Source organism: Eriocheir sinensis, unplaced genomic scaffold (genome assembly GCF_024679095.1).
Source record: "Eriocheir sinensis breed Jianghai 21 unplaced genomic scaffold, ASM2467909v1 Scaffold5, whole genome shotgun sequence".
Classification (NCBI taxonomy): domain Eukaryota; kingdom Metazoa; phylum Arthropoda; class Malacostraca; order Decapoda; family Varunidae; genus Eriocheir; species Eriocheir sinensis.
Genome location: NW_026111831.1, coordinates 2,012,662 through 2,030,431, shown reverse-complemented (window position 1 = coordinate 2,030,431; position 17,770 = coordinate 2,012,662).

The following is a 17,770-nucleotide window of genomic DNA, read 5'->3' as shown; positions in this document are numbered from 1 at the left end:
TATATCTATTTATTTTAATACAAAATCAAATATTTTATGTTTTTTCGTATATATATTTTTATAAAAAATGCGTTATTTTATGGTTATTTTGCATTTTAGTTTTCATACAAATTTACATTATTTTATTAATATTTTCTGTATTTATTTTGATACGATTTTACATTATTTTATTTGTGTTTTGTATATATTTTTTTATACATATTTACATTATTTAATGTGTTTTTTGTATATATATTTGATACAAATTTACGTTATTTTAAGTCTATATGTTTATATATTTTCATTCAAATTTACATTATTTTATGTGTATTTTGTATATGTATTTCAATACAAATTTACCTAATTTTATATGTTTTTTGTATATTTATTTTCATACAAGTTTAAATTATTTTTGTGTATTTTTGTTTATAGTTTTATACAAATTTAGGTTATTTTATGTGTATTTTGTATATCTATTTTCATAAAAATACACATTCTTTTCATGATATTTTGTTTATTTATTTTGACACGAATTAACATTATTTATTGTGTATTTTGTATATATATTTTTATACGTATTTACATTATTTCAAGTGTATTTTGTATATATATTTCTATAGAAATCTGCGTTATTTTATGTGTATTCGTATATATATTTTGAAACAAATTTACATTGTTTTATGTGTATTTTGCATATTTTTTCAATACAAATTTACCTTATTGTATGTGCATTTTGTATATTAATTTTAATACAAATTTGATTAATCTATGTGTATTTTTGTTTATGTATTTTTTTAAAAATATGCTTTATTTTATGGGAATTTTGCATCTTTATTTTCATACAAATTTACATTATTTTATTGATATTCTGTGTATTTATTTTAATATGATTTTACATTATTCTATGTGTATTTTGTATATATATTTTATATAAAATGTATTTGTTTTCATTTCATACAAATCTACATTATTTTATGTATTTTTTGTACATGTATACACATAAAATATTTAAATTTGTATTGAAATAAATATACAAAATGCACATACAATAACGTAAACTTCTATTGAAAGAGATTTGAAAAAATACATATAAAACAATGTAAATTTATTTCAAAATAAATATACGAATATACATAAATTAACGTAAGTTTTAATAAAAATATATGTACAAAATACATATAAAATGATGTAAATATTTATAAAAATATATATACAAAATACACATATAATAACGTAAACTCGAAACAAAATAAATAAACAAAATACCAATAAAAGAATGTGTATTGGTATAAATATAAATGTACAAAATACACATACAAAATAAACATAAAATAAGGTAAATTTGTAATGAAATATATGTTCAAAATACGCATAAAATAATGTAAATTTATATGAAAATATATATACAAATACACATAAAATACCATGCATTTGTATAAAATTATATATTCAAAATAAATATTATATAATGTAAATGCGTATAAAAATATATATACAAAGTACATATAAAATAATGTAAATTCGTATCAATATAAATCAACAAAATACCAATAAAATAATATATATTTGATTGAAAATAGATTTACAAAACACACATAACATAACTAAAATTTTTATTGAAATATATACAAAAATACATTAAAATAATTTGAGTTTGTATGAAAATAGATATTCAAAATACATATAAAACTAAGTAAATTTCTTTTGAAATATATATACAAAATACCCATAAAATATTGTAAATTTGTATCAAAATATATAAACAAATACACATAAAATAACTTAAAATAACGTAAATATGTATCACATATATATATATACGAAAAACACATTAAATAATGTAAATATGTATAAAAAAATATATACTAAACATAAATAAAATAATGTAAAATCGTATCAAAATAAATACAGAAAATATTAATAAAATAATGTAAATTTGTATGAAAATTAAGATGCAAAATACCCATAAAATAACGCATTTTTTATAAAAATATATATTCGAAAAAACATAAAATATTTGATTTTGTATTAAAATAAATAGATATACATTCTTTTATTGGTATTTTGTTTATTTATTTTTTTATACGTATTTACTTAATTTTATGTGTATTTTGTATATATATTTTTATAGAAATCTACGTTATTTTATGTGTATTCGTATATATATTTTGAAACAAATTTACATTGTTTTATATATATTTTTGCATATCTCTTTCAATAGAAGTTTACCTTATTGTATGTGCATTTTGTATATTTATTTCAATACAAATTTAAACATTTTATGTGCATTTTGGTATATATATTTTTATAAGAAATGCGCTATTTGATGGGAGTTTTGCATCTTTATTTTCATACAAATTTACATTATTTTATTAATATTCGGTGTATTTATTTTGATACGATTTTACATTATTCTATTTGTTTTTTGTATATATATATATATATATATATATATATATTTTTTATACATATTTACATTATTTAAATGTATCTTGCATATATATTACATACAAATTTATTATCTATTATTTATTTTCATAGAAATACACATTCTTTTCATGATATTTTGTTTATTTATTTTGTCACGAATTTACATTACTTAATATGGATTTTATATATATATTTTTATACGTATTTACATAATTTCATGTGTATTTTGTATATATATTTCTATAGAAATCTACGTTATTTTATGTGTATTCGTATATATATTTTGAAACAAATTTACACTGTTTTATTTGTATTTTGCGTTTTTTTTTTCAATACAAATTTACCTCATTGTATGTGTGCATTTTGTATATTAATTTTAATACAAATTTAATTATTCTATGTGTATTTTTATATATGTATTTTTTTAAAAAAATATGCTTTATCTTATGGGTATTTTGCATCTTTATTTTCATACAAATTTGAATTATTTTATTGATATTCTGTGTACTTATTTTGATACGATTTTACATTATTCTATGTATAACAAAAATAAATAAAGAATACACAAAAATAGATATGCAAAATACATATAAACAATGTAAATTTGATTCAAAATATATATACGAATACACATGAAATAAGGTAGATTTCTATAAAAATATATATACAAAATACACATAAAATTAAGTAAATACGTATAAAAAATGTATACAAAATACACATAAGATAATGTAAACTAGTATCAAAATAAATAAACAAAATACCAATAAAAGTATGTGTATTTGTATAAATATATATATACAAAATACACATTAAATAATATAAATTTGTTTAAAACTATACAAAATACACATGAAATGATGTAAATACGTATGAAAATATATATACAAAATACACATTAAATAATGTAAATTCGCGTCACAATAAATAAACAAAATATCAATAAAAGAATGTGTATTTGTATGAAAATAGATATACAAAATACACATAAAATAATCTAAATTTGTATCAAACTATATACAAAAATACACAAAAATATTTTAAATTTGTATGAAAATAAATATACAAAATACACATAAAATTAGGTAAATTTGTATTGAAATACATACACAAAATACACATAAAATAATGTAAATTTGAATGAAAATACATAAACAATTTTGTATAAAAAAATATGTACAAAACACAAATAGAATAATGTAAAATCGTATCAAAATAAATACACAGAATATTAATAAAATAATGTAAATTTCTATGAAAATAAAGAAGCAAAATACCCATAAAATAACGAATTTTTTTTATTTATAAATATGTATATACCAAAATACACAACAAAAAATTAAATTTGTATTAAAATAAATATACAAAAAACACATACAATAAGGTAAATTTGATTTGAAATAGATATGCAAAATACATATAAAACAATGTAAATTTGTTTCAAAATATATATACGAATACACATAAAATGACGTAGATTTCTATAAAAATATATATACAAAATACACATAAAATGAAGTAAATACGTATAAAAAAATGTATACAAAATACACATAAAATAATGTAAATTCGTATCAAAATAAATAAACAAAATACCAATAAAAGAATGTGTATTTGTATGAATATAAATATACAAAATACACATAAAATAACGTAAATTTATATAAAACTATATACAAAAATACACAGAAGTAATTAAATTTGTATGAAAATATATACAAAATACACATGAAATAAACTAAATTTCAATTGAAATATATATACAAAATACATGAAATAAAGTAAATTTGTATCAAAATAATTATACAAATACACATATAATAACGTAAATTTGTACGAAAATATATAAACAAAATAAACATTAAATAATGTAAATACGTATAAAAAAATATGTACAAAATACACATATAATCATGTAATTCGTATCAAAATAAATAAACAAAAAACCAATAAAATAATATAAATTTGTATGAGTAAACGTGTATGTTGCATATTTTTTCAAAACAAATTTACCTTATTATAAACGCATTTTGTGTATTAATTTTAATACAAATGTAATTATTCGATGTGTATTTTTGTATCTGTATTTGTATATATATTTTTATACGCTTTTACATTATTTAATATTTATTTTGAATATATATTTCTATACAAATTCATAGTATTTTATGTGTATTTGTATATATATTTTTATATATATTTACATTATTTTATGTGTATTTTGTACATATATTTTTTTACAAATCTACCTTATTTTATGTTTATTTTGTATGTGTATTTTGTATATTTATATTTATTCAAATACACATTCTTTTATTGGTATTTTGTTTATTTATTTTAATTTGAATTTACATTATTTTATGTGTATTTTTATTAATATTTTAATACAAATTTACATTATTTTATGTATTTTCTATATACATTTCAATTCAAATTTAGCTTATTTTATCTGTATTTTGTATATCTATTTTCATACGAGTTTAATAACTTCTGTGTATTTTTGTATATAGTTTTATAAAAATTTACGTTATTTTATGTGTATTTTGAATATTTATATTTATACAAAAACACTTTCTTTTATTGGTATTTTGTTTATTTATTTTGATACGAATTTACATTATTTTATATGTATTTTGTATACATTTTCTTATACGTATTTACTTCATTTTATGTGTATTTTGTATATATATTTTTATACAAATCTACGTTATTTTATATATTTATATATTCTGAAACAAATTTACATTGTTTTATATGTATTTTGCATATCTATTTCAATACAGATTTACCTTATTGTATGTGTATTTTGTATATTTATTTTAATACAAATTAATTTTTTCATGTGTATTTATGTATATATATTTTTATAAAAAAAATGCGTTATTTAATGGGTATTTTGCATCTTTATTTTCATACAAATTTACATTGTTTTATTAATATTCAGCGTATTTATTTTGATACGATTTTACATAATTCTATTTGTGTTTTGTATATTTATTTTTTATACATATATACATTATTTAATGTGTATTTTGTATATTTTAAAACAAATTTACGTTATTTTATGCGCATCTGTTAAAATATTTTGATACAAATTTACATTATTTTATGTATTTTGTATATATATTTTAATACAAATTTAGTTTATTTTATGTATATTTTGTATATCTATTTTCATTCGTATCAAAATAAATAAACAAAATAGCAGTAAAATAATGTAAATTTGTATGAGATAACATATACAAATACACATAAAATAACGCAAATTTCTAAAAAAATATATGTACAAAAATGCACATAAAATAAAGTAAATTTGCATAAAAATATATATACAAAACACACATTAAATAATGTAAATGCGTACATAAAATAACCTAAATTTGTATAAAACTATATACAAAAATACACAATTTTTTTTTAAATTTGTATGAAAAGAAATATACAAAGTACACATAAAATTAGGTAAATTTGTATTGAAATACATATACAAAATACACATAAAATAATGTAAATTTGAATGAAAATATATAAACAAATACACTTAAAATAACGTAAATTTGTATAAAATATATATGCAAGATACACATTAAATAATGAAAATGTGTATAAAAAAAATATATACAAAAAAGAAATAGAATAATGTAAAATCCTATCAATATAAATGCACAGAATATCAATAAAATAATTTAAATTTGTATGAAAAGAAAGATGCAAAATTCCCATAAAATAGCGCATTTCTTATAAAAATATATATACCAAAATACACATAAAATATTTAAATTTGTATTGAAATAAATATACAAAATGCATATACAGTAAGGTAAATATGTATTGAAAGAGACATTCAAAAATACATATAAAACAAAGTTAATTTGTTTCAAAATATATATACGAATACACATAAAATAACGTAGATTTCTATAGAAATATATATACTAAATACACATGAAATGATGTAAATACGTATAAAAATTTATATACAAAATACATATCTAGGTAAATTCGTGTCAAAATAAATAAACAAAATATCGTGAAAAGAATGTGTATTTGCATGAAAATAAATAATAGATAATAAATTTGTATGAAATATATATGCAAGATACACATTAAATAATGTAAATATGTAAAAAAAAATATATATACAAAAAAAAATAGAAAAATGTGAAATCGTAGCAAAATAAATACACCGAATATTAATAAAATAATGTAAATTTGTATGAAAATAAAGATGCAAAATTCCCATCAAATAGCGCATTTCCTTTAAAAAATATATATACCAAAATACACATAAAATATTTAAATTTGTATTGAAATAAATATACAAAATGCACATACAATAAGGTAAACTTGTATTGAAAGAGATATGCAAAAGCACATATAAAACAATGTAAATTTGTTTCAAAATATATATACGAATACACATAAAATAACGTAGATTTCTATAAAAATATATATACAAAATACACATAAAATTAAGTAAATACGTATAAAAATAGATATACAAAATACACATAGAATAATGTAAAATTGTTTAAAAAAAATAAACAGAATATAAATAAAATAATGTAAATTTGTATGAAAATAAAAATGCAAAATACCCATAAAATAAAGCATATTTTTATAAAAATACATATACAAAAATACACATAGCATAATTAAATTTGTATTAAAATTAATATACAAAATGCATATACAATAAGGTAAATTTGTATTGAAAAAATATGCAAAATACACATAAAACAGTGTAAATTTATTTCAAAATCTATATACGAATACTCATAAATCAACGTAGATTTCTATAGAAATATATATACAAAATACACATCAAATGATGTAAGCACGTATAAATATATATATATATATATATATATATATATATATATATATATATATATATATATATATATATATATATATAGATATATATATATATATATATATATATATATATATATATATATATATATATATATATATATATATATATATATATATATATATATAATGTAAATTCGCGTCAAAATAGATAAACAAGATATCAATAAAAGAATGTGTATTTGTATGAAAATAGATATACAATATACACGTTATTTTATGTGCATCCGTATATATATTTTGAAACAAATTTACACTGTTTTATTTGTATTTGGCGTTTTTTTTTCAATACAAATTTACCTTTTTGTATGTGTGCATTATGTATATTAATTTTAATACAAATTTAATTATTCTATGTGTATTTTTGTATATGTATTTAAAAAAAATATGCTTTATCTTATGAGTATTTTGCATCTTTATTTTTATACAAATTTAAATTATTTTATTGATATTCTGTGTACTTATTTTGATACGATTTTACATTATTCTATGTATAACAAAAATAAATATATACAAAAATACACAAAAATAATTTAAATTTGTTTGAAAATAGATATGCAAAATATGTGTATTTTGTATATATATTTCAATTCAAATTTACCTTATTTTGTGTGTATTTTGTATATATTTTCATACAAATTTAATTACTTCTGTGTATTTTTGTATATAGTTTTATATAAATTTACGTTATTTTATGTGTATTTTGTATATTTATATTTATACAAATACACATTCTTTTATTGGTATTTTGTTAATTTATTTTGATACGAATTTACATTATTTTATGTGTATTTTGTATACATTTTTTTATACGTATTTACTTTATTTTATTCGAATTTTGTATATATATTTTTGTAGAAATCTACGTTACTTTATGTGTATTCGAATATATATTTTGAAACAAATTTACATTGTTTTATATGTATTTTGCATATCTATTTCAATACAAATTTACCTTATTGTATGTGTTTTTTGTATATATATTTTAATACAAATTTAATTTTTTGATGTGTATTTTTGTATATATATTTTTATAAATAAAAAAAATGCGTTATTTTATGGGTATTTTGCTTCTTTATTTTCATACAAATTTACATTATTTTATTAATATTCTGTGTATTTATTTTGATACGATTTTACATTATTCTATTTGTGTTTTGTACATATTTTTTTTATACAAATTTATGTTTTTTTATAAAATTATTGATACCAAAATACACATAAAATATTTCAATTTGTATTAAAATAAATATACAAAATGCACATACAATAAGGTAAATTTGTATTGAAATAGATATGCAAAATACATATAAAATAATGTAAATTTGTTTCAAAATATATATACGAATACACATAAAATAACGTATATTTCTATAAAAATACATATACAAAATACATATAAAATTAAGTAAATACGTATAAAAAAATGTATACAAAATACACATAAAATAATGTAAATTCGTATAAATGTAAATAAACAATATACCAATAAAAGAATGTGTATTTGTATAAATATAAATATACAAAATGCACATAAAATAACGTAAATTTATATAAAACTATATACATAAAATAACGCAAATTTCTATAAAAATATATGTACAAAAATGATCATAAAATAAATTTGCATAAAAATATATATACAAAACACACATTAGATAATGTAAATGAGTATAAAAATATGTATAGAAAATACCTATGAAATAATCTAAATTCGTACCGAATTAAATTAAGAAAATACCAATAAAATAATGTAATTTTGGATGAATATATATATACAAAATACACATAAAATAACCTAAATACAAATACAAATATACACATAAAATATTGTATTTTGTATATACATTTCAATTCAAATTTAGCTTATTTTATCTGTACTTTGTATATCTATTTTCATACAAATTTAATTACTTCTGTGTATTTTTGTACAGTTTTATACAGATTTACGTTATTTTATGTGTATTTTGTATATTTATATTTATACAAATACACATTCTTTTATTGGTATTTTGTTTATTTATTTTGATACGAATTTACATTATTTTATGTGTATTTTGTATACATTTTTTTATACGTATTTACTTCATTTTATGTGTATTTTGTATATATATTTTTATAGAACAAATTTACATTGTTTTATATGTATTTTGCATATCTATTTCACTACAGATTTACCTTATTGTATGTGTATTTTGTATATTTATTTTAATACAAATTAATTTTTTCATGTGTATTTTGGTATATATATTTTTATAAAAAATGCGTTATTTAATGGGTATTTTGCATCTTTATTTTTATACAAATTTACATTGTTTTATTAAAATTCTGTGTATTTATTTTGATACGATTTTACATTATTCTATTTGTGTTTTGTATATATTTTTTTTATACATATTTACATTATTTAATGTGTATTTTGTATATTTTAAAACAAATTTACGTTATTTTATGCGCATCTGTTAAAATATTTTGATACAAATTTACATTATTTTATGTATTTTGTATATATATTTCAATACAAATTTAGTTTATTTTATGTATATTTTTTATATCTATTTTCATTCGTATCAAAATAAATAAACAAAATAGCATTCAAATAATGTAAATTTGTATGAGAAAACATATACAAATACACATAAATTAACGCAATTTTTTTAAAAAATATGTACAAAAATGCACATAAAAGAAAGTAAATTTGCATAAAAATATATATACAAAACACACATTAAATAAAGTAAATGCGTACATAAAATAACCTAAATTTGTATAAAACTATTTACAAAAATACACAAAAATATTTAAAATTTGTATGAAAAGAGATATACAAAATACACATAAAATTAGGTAAATTTGTATTGAAATACATATACAAAATACACATAGAATAATGTAAATTTGAATGAAAATATATAAACAAATACACTTAAAATAACGTAAATTTGTATAAAATATATATGTAGGATACACATTAAATAATGTAAATGTGTATAAAAAAATATTTACAAAAAAGAAATAGAATAATGTAAAATCCTATCAATATAAATACTCAGAATATCAATAAAATAATGTAAATTTGTATGAAAAGAAAGATGCAAAATTCCCATAAAATAGCGCATTTTTTATAAAAATATATATACCAAAATACACATAAAATATTCAAATTTGTATTGAAATAAATATACAAAATGCATATACAGTAAGGTAAATATGTATTGAAAGAGATATTCAAAAATACATATAAAACAAAGTAAATTTGTTTCAAAATTATATACGAATACACATAAAATAACGTAGATTTCTATAGAAATATATATACAAAATACACATGAAATTATGTAAATACGTATAAAAATATATATACAAAATACATATCTAATTAAACTCGTGTCAAAATAAATAAACAAAATATCATGAAAAAAATGTGTATTTGTATGAAAATAAATAATAGATAATAAATTTGTATGAAATATATATGCAAGATACACATTAAATAATGTAAATATGTATAAAAAAAAATATACAAAAAACAAATAGAATAATGTGAAATCGTATCAAAATAAATACACCGAATATTAATAATATAATGTAAATTTGTATGAAAATAAAGATGCAAAATTCCCATCAAATAGCGCATTTCTTATCAAAATATATATACCAAAATACACATAAAATATTTAAATTTGTATTGAAGTAAATATACAAAATGCACATACAATAAGGTAAACTTCTATTGAAAGATATAGTATGCAAAAATACATATAAAACAATGTAAATTTGTTTCAAAATATATACGAATACACATAAAATAACGTAGATTTCTATAAAAATACATATACAAAATACACATAAATTAAGTAAATACGTATAAAAATAGATATACAAAATACACATAGAATAATGTAAAATTGTTTCAAAAAGAAATAAACAGAATATAAATAAAATAATGTAAATTTGCATGAAAATAAAAAAGCAAAATACCCATAAAATAAAGCATATTTTTTATAAAAATACATTATTTACATTATTTTATGTGTATTTTGTGTATGTATTTCAATACAAATTTACCTAATTTTATGTGTATTTTGTATATTTATTTCCATACAAATGTAAAATATTTTTGTGTATTTTTGTATATAGTTTGATACAAATTTAGGTTATTTTATGTGTATTTTGTATATCTATTTTCATACAAATACACATTCTTTTATTTATATTTTGTTTATTTATTTTGACATAATTTACATTATAGAATGTGTATTTTGTATATATATTTTTATATGAATTTACATCATTTCATGTGTATTTTGGATAGTTTTAAACAAATTTATATTATATACTGTGTATTTTGTATATATATATATATATATATATATATATATATATATATATATATATATATATATATATATATATATATATATATATATATATATATATATATATATATATATATATATATATATATATACACATTCTTTTATTGGTATTTTGTTTATTTATTTTGATACTAATTTTCATTATTTTATGTGTATTTTTTATACATTTTTTATACGTATTTACTTAATTTTATGTGTATTTTGTATATATATTTTTATAGAAATCTACCTTATTTCATGTGTATTCGTATATATATTTTGAAACAAATTTACATTGTTTATATGTATTTTGCATATATATTTTTGTATTCTGAATTTATTTTTTGTTATACATAGAAGAATATAAAATCGCATCAAAATAGGTACACAGAATATCAATAAAATAATTTAAATTTGTATGAAAATAGAGATGCAAAATACCCATAAGATAAAGCATATTTTTTTTTAAAAATACATATACAAAAATGCACATAGAATGATTAAATTTGTATTAAAATTAATATACAAAATGCACACATCCAATAAGGTAAATTTGTATTGAAAAAAAACGCAAAATACAAATAAAACAGTGTAGATTTGTTTCAAAATATATATACGAATACACATAAAATAACGTAGATTTTTTTAGAAATATATACAAAATACACATGAAATTATGTAAATACGTATAAATATATATATATATATATATATATATATATATATATATATATATATATATATATATATATATATATATATATATATATATATATATATATATATATATATATATATATATATATATATATATATAATATTAAGTAATGTAAATTCGTGACAAAATAAATAAACAAAATATCATGAAAAGAATGTGTATTTCTATGAAAATAAATAATAGATAATAAATTTGTATGTAATATATATGCAAGATACACATTAAATAATGTAAATATGTATAAAAAAAATATATACAAAAAACAAATAGAATAATGTAAAATCGTATCAAAATAAATACACCGAATATTAATAAAATAATGTAAATTTGTATGAAAATAAAGATGCAAAATTCCCATCAAATAGCGCATTTCTTATAGAAATATATATACCAAAATACATATAAAATATTTAAATTTGTATTGAAATAAATATACAAAATGCACATACAATAAGGTAAACTTCTGTTGAAAGAGATATGCAAAAATACATATAAAAATTGTAAATTTGTTTCAAAATATATATACGAATACACATAAAATAACGTAGATTTCTATAAAAATATATATACAAAATACACATAAAATTAGGTAAATACGTATAAAAAAATGTAAACAAAATACACATAAAATAATATAAATTCGAAACAAAATAAATAAACAAAATACCAATAAAAGAATGTGCATTTCTTCTTTGTATTTTTGTATATAGTTTTATACAAATTTACGATATTTTATGTGTATTTTATATTTATACAAATACACATTCTTTTACTGGTATTTTGTTTATTTTTGATACGATATTTATGTGTATTTTATTAATTTTTAATAGGTATTTACTTCATTTTATGTGTATTTTGTATATATTTTATAGAAATCAACGTTATTTTATGTGTATTCGTATATATATTTTGAAACAAATTTACATTGTTTTATATGTATTTTATATCTATTTCAATACAAATTTACCTTACAGTATGTGCATTTTTATATTTATTTTAATACAAATTTTAATATTTTATGTGTATTTTGGTATATATATTTAAAAAAAATGCGTTATTTTATGGCTATTTTGCATCTTTATTTTCATACAAATCTACATTATTTAATTAATATTCTGTGTATTTATTTTGATACGATTTTACATTATTCTATTTGTGTTTTGTATATATTTTTTATACATATTTACATTATTTAATTAGTATTTTGTATATATATTTGATAAAAAGTTATGTTATTTTAAGTGTATATGTTTATATATTTTCATTCAAATTTCCATTATTTTATGTGTATTTTGTATATGTATTTCAATACAAATTTACCTAATTTTATGTGTATTTTGAATATTTATTTTCATACAAATTTAAATTATTTTTGTGTATTTTTGTATATAGTTTTATACAAACTTAGGTTATTTTATGAGTATTTTGTATATTTATTTTCATACAAATACACATTCTTTTATTGATATTTTGTTTATTTATTTTGACGAGAATATAAATTATTTAATGTGTATTTTGTATATATATATTTTTATACGTATTTACATCAATTCATGTGTATTTTGTATAGAAATGTACGTTTTTTTATGTGTATTCGTATATAGATTTTTAAACAAATTTACGCTTTAATGCGCATTTTGTATATTTTTTCAATACAAATTTACCTTATTGTACGTGCATTTTGTATATTAATTTTGTAACAAATTTAATTATTCTATGTGTATTTTTGTATATGTATTTTTAAAAAAATATGCTTTATAGGTATTTTGCATCTTTATTTTCACACAAAATTACATTATTTTATTGATACTCTGTGTATTTATTTTGATACGATTTTACATTATTCTATGTGTATTTTGTATATATTTTTCATTTAATTTAGCTTATTTTATGTGTATTTTGTATATCTATTTATTTTAATACAAAATCAAATATTTTATGTTTTTTCGTATATATATTTTTATAAAAAATGCGTTATTTTATGGTTATTTTGCATTTTAGTTTTCATACAAATTTACATTATTTTATTAATATTTTCTGTATTTATTTTGATACGATTTTACATTATTTTATTTGTGTTTTGTATATATTTTTTTATGCATATTTACATTATTTAATGTGTTTTTTGTATATATATTTGATACAAATTTACGTTATTTTAAGTCTATATGTTTATATATTTTCATTCAAATTTACATTATTTTATGTGTATTTTGTATATGTATTTCAATACAAATTTACCTAATTTTATATGTTTTTTGTATATTTATTTTCATACAAGTTTAAATTATTTTTGTGTATTTTTGTTTATAGTTTTATACAAATTTAGGTTATTTTATGTGTATTTTGTATATCTATTTTCATAAAAATACACATTCTTTTCATGATATTTTGTTTATTTATTTTGACACGAATTAACATTATTAAATGTGTATTTTGTATATATATTTTTATACGTATTTACATTATTTCAAGTGTATTTTGTATATATATTTCTATAGAAATCTGCGTTATTTTATGTGTATTCGTATATATATTTTGAAACAAATTTACATTGTTTTATGTGTATTTTGCATATTTTTTCAATACAAATTTACATTATTGTATGTGCATTTTGTATATTAATTTTAATACAAATTTGATTAATCTATGTGTATTTTTGTATATGTATTTTTATAAAAAAAAAATTTTGCATCTTTATTTTCATACAAATTTACATTATTTTATTGATATTCTGTGTATTTATTTGGTATGATTTTACATTATTCTATGTGTATTTTGTATATATATTTTATATAAATTGTATTTGTTTTCATTTCATACAAATCTACATTATTTTATGTATTTTTTTACATGTATACACATAAAATATTTAAATTTGTATTGAAATAAATATACAAAATGCATACAATAACGTAAACTTCTATTGAAAGAGATTTGAAAAATACATATAAAACAATGTAAATTTGTTTCAATATATATACGTATACATAAAATAACGTAGATTTCTATAAAAAATATATATACAAAATACACATAAAATTAAGTAAATACGTATAAAATATGTAAACAAAATACACATAAAATAATCGAAACAAAATAAATAAACAAAATACCAATAAAAGAATGTGTATTGGTATAAATATAAATGTACAAAATACACATACAAAATAAACATAAAATAAGGTAAATTTGTAATGAAATATATGTTCAAAATACGCATAAAATAATGTAAATTTATATGAAAATATATATACAAATACACATAAAATACCATGCATTTGTATAAAATTATATATTCAAAATAAATATTATATAATGTAAATGCGTATAAAAATATATATACAAAGTACATATAAAATAATGTAAATTCGTATCAATATAAATCAACAAAATACCAATAAAATAATATATATTTGATTGAAAATAGATTTACAAAACACACATAACATAACTAAAATTTTTATTGAAATATATACAAAAATACATTAAAATAATTTGAGTTTGTATGAAAATAGATATTCAAAATACATATAAAACTAAGTAAATTTCTTTTGAAATATATATACAAAATACCCATAAAATATTGTAAATTTGTATCAAAATATATAAACAAATACACATAAAATAACTTAAAATAACGTAAATATGTATCACATATATATATATACGAAAAACACATTAAATAATGTAAATATGTATAAAAAAATATATACTAAACATAAATAAAATAATGTAAAATCGTATCAAAATAAATACAGAAAATATTAATAAAATAATGTAAATTTGTATGAAAATTAAGATGCAAAATACCCATAAAATAACGCATTTTTTTTTTAAAATATATATACGAAAAAACATAAAATATTTGATTTTGTATTAAAATAAATAGATATACATTCTTTTATTGGTATTTTGTTTATTTATTTTGTTTCGAATTTACATTATTTTATGTGTATTTTGTTTACATTTTTTTTATACGTATTTACTTAATTTTATGTGTATTTTGTATATATATTTTTATAGAAATCTACGTTATTTTATGTGTATTCGTATATATATTTTGAAACAAATTTACATTGTTTTATATATATTTTTGCATATCTCTTTCAATAGAAGTTTACCTTATTGTATGTGCATTTTGTATATTTATTTCAATACAAATTTAAACATTTTATGTGCATTTTGGTATATATATTTTTATAAGAAATGCGCTATTTGATGGGAATTTTGCATCTTTATTTTCATACAAATTTACATTATTTTATTAATATTCGGTGTATTTATTTTGATACGATTTTACATTATTCTATTTGTTTTTTGTATATATATATATATATATTTTTTATACATATTTACATTATTTAAATGTATCTTGCATATATATTACATACAAATTTATTATCTATTATTTATTTTCATACAAATACACATTCTTTTCATGATATTTTGTTTATTTATTTTGTCACGAATTTACATTACTTAATATGGATTTTATATATATATTTTTATACGTATTTACATAATTTCATGTGTATTTTGTATATATATTTCTATAGAAATCTACGTTATTTTATGTGTATTCGTATATATATTTTGAAACAAATTTACACTGTTTTATTTGTATTTTGCGTTTTTTTTCAATACAAATTTACCTTATTGTATGTGTGCATTTTGTATATTAATTTTAATACAAATTTAATTATTCTATGTGTATTTTTATATATGTATTTTTTTTTTAAAAAATATGCTTTATCTTATGGGTATTTTGCATCTTTATTTTCATACAAATTTGAATTATTTTATTGATATTCTGTGTACTTATTTTGATACGATTTTACATTATTCTATGTATAACAAAAATAAATACAGAATACACAAAAATAGATATGCAAAATACATATAAACAATGTAAATTTGATTCAAAATATATATACGAATACACATGAAATAAGGTAGATTTCTATAAAAATATATATACAAAATACACATAAAATTAAGTAAATACGTATAAAAAATGTATACAAAATACACATAAGATAATGTAAATTAGTATCAAAATAAATAAACAAAATACCAATAAAAGTATGTGTATTTGTATAAATATATATATACAAAATACACATTAAATAATATAAATTTGTTTAAAACTATACAAAATACACATGAAATGATGTAAATACGTATGAAAATATATATACAAAATACACATTAAATAATGTAAATTCGCGTCACAATAAATAAACAAAATATCAATAAAAGAATGTGTATTTGTATGAAAATAGATATACAAAATACACATAAAATAATCTAAATTTGTATCAAACTATATACAAAAATACACAAAAATATTTTAAATTTGTATGAAAATAAATATACAAAATACACAGAAAATTAGGTAAATTTGTAT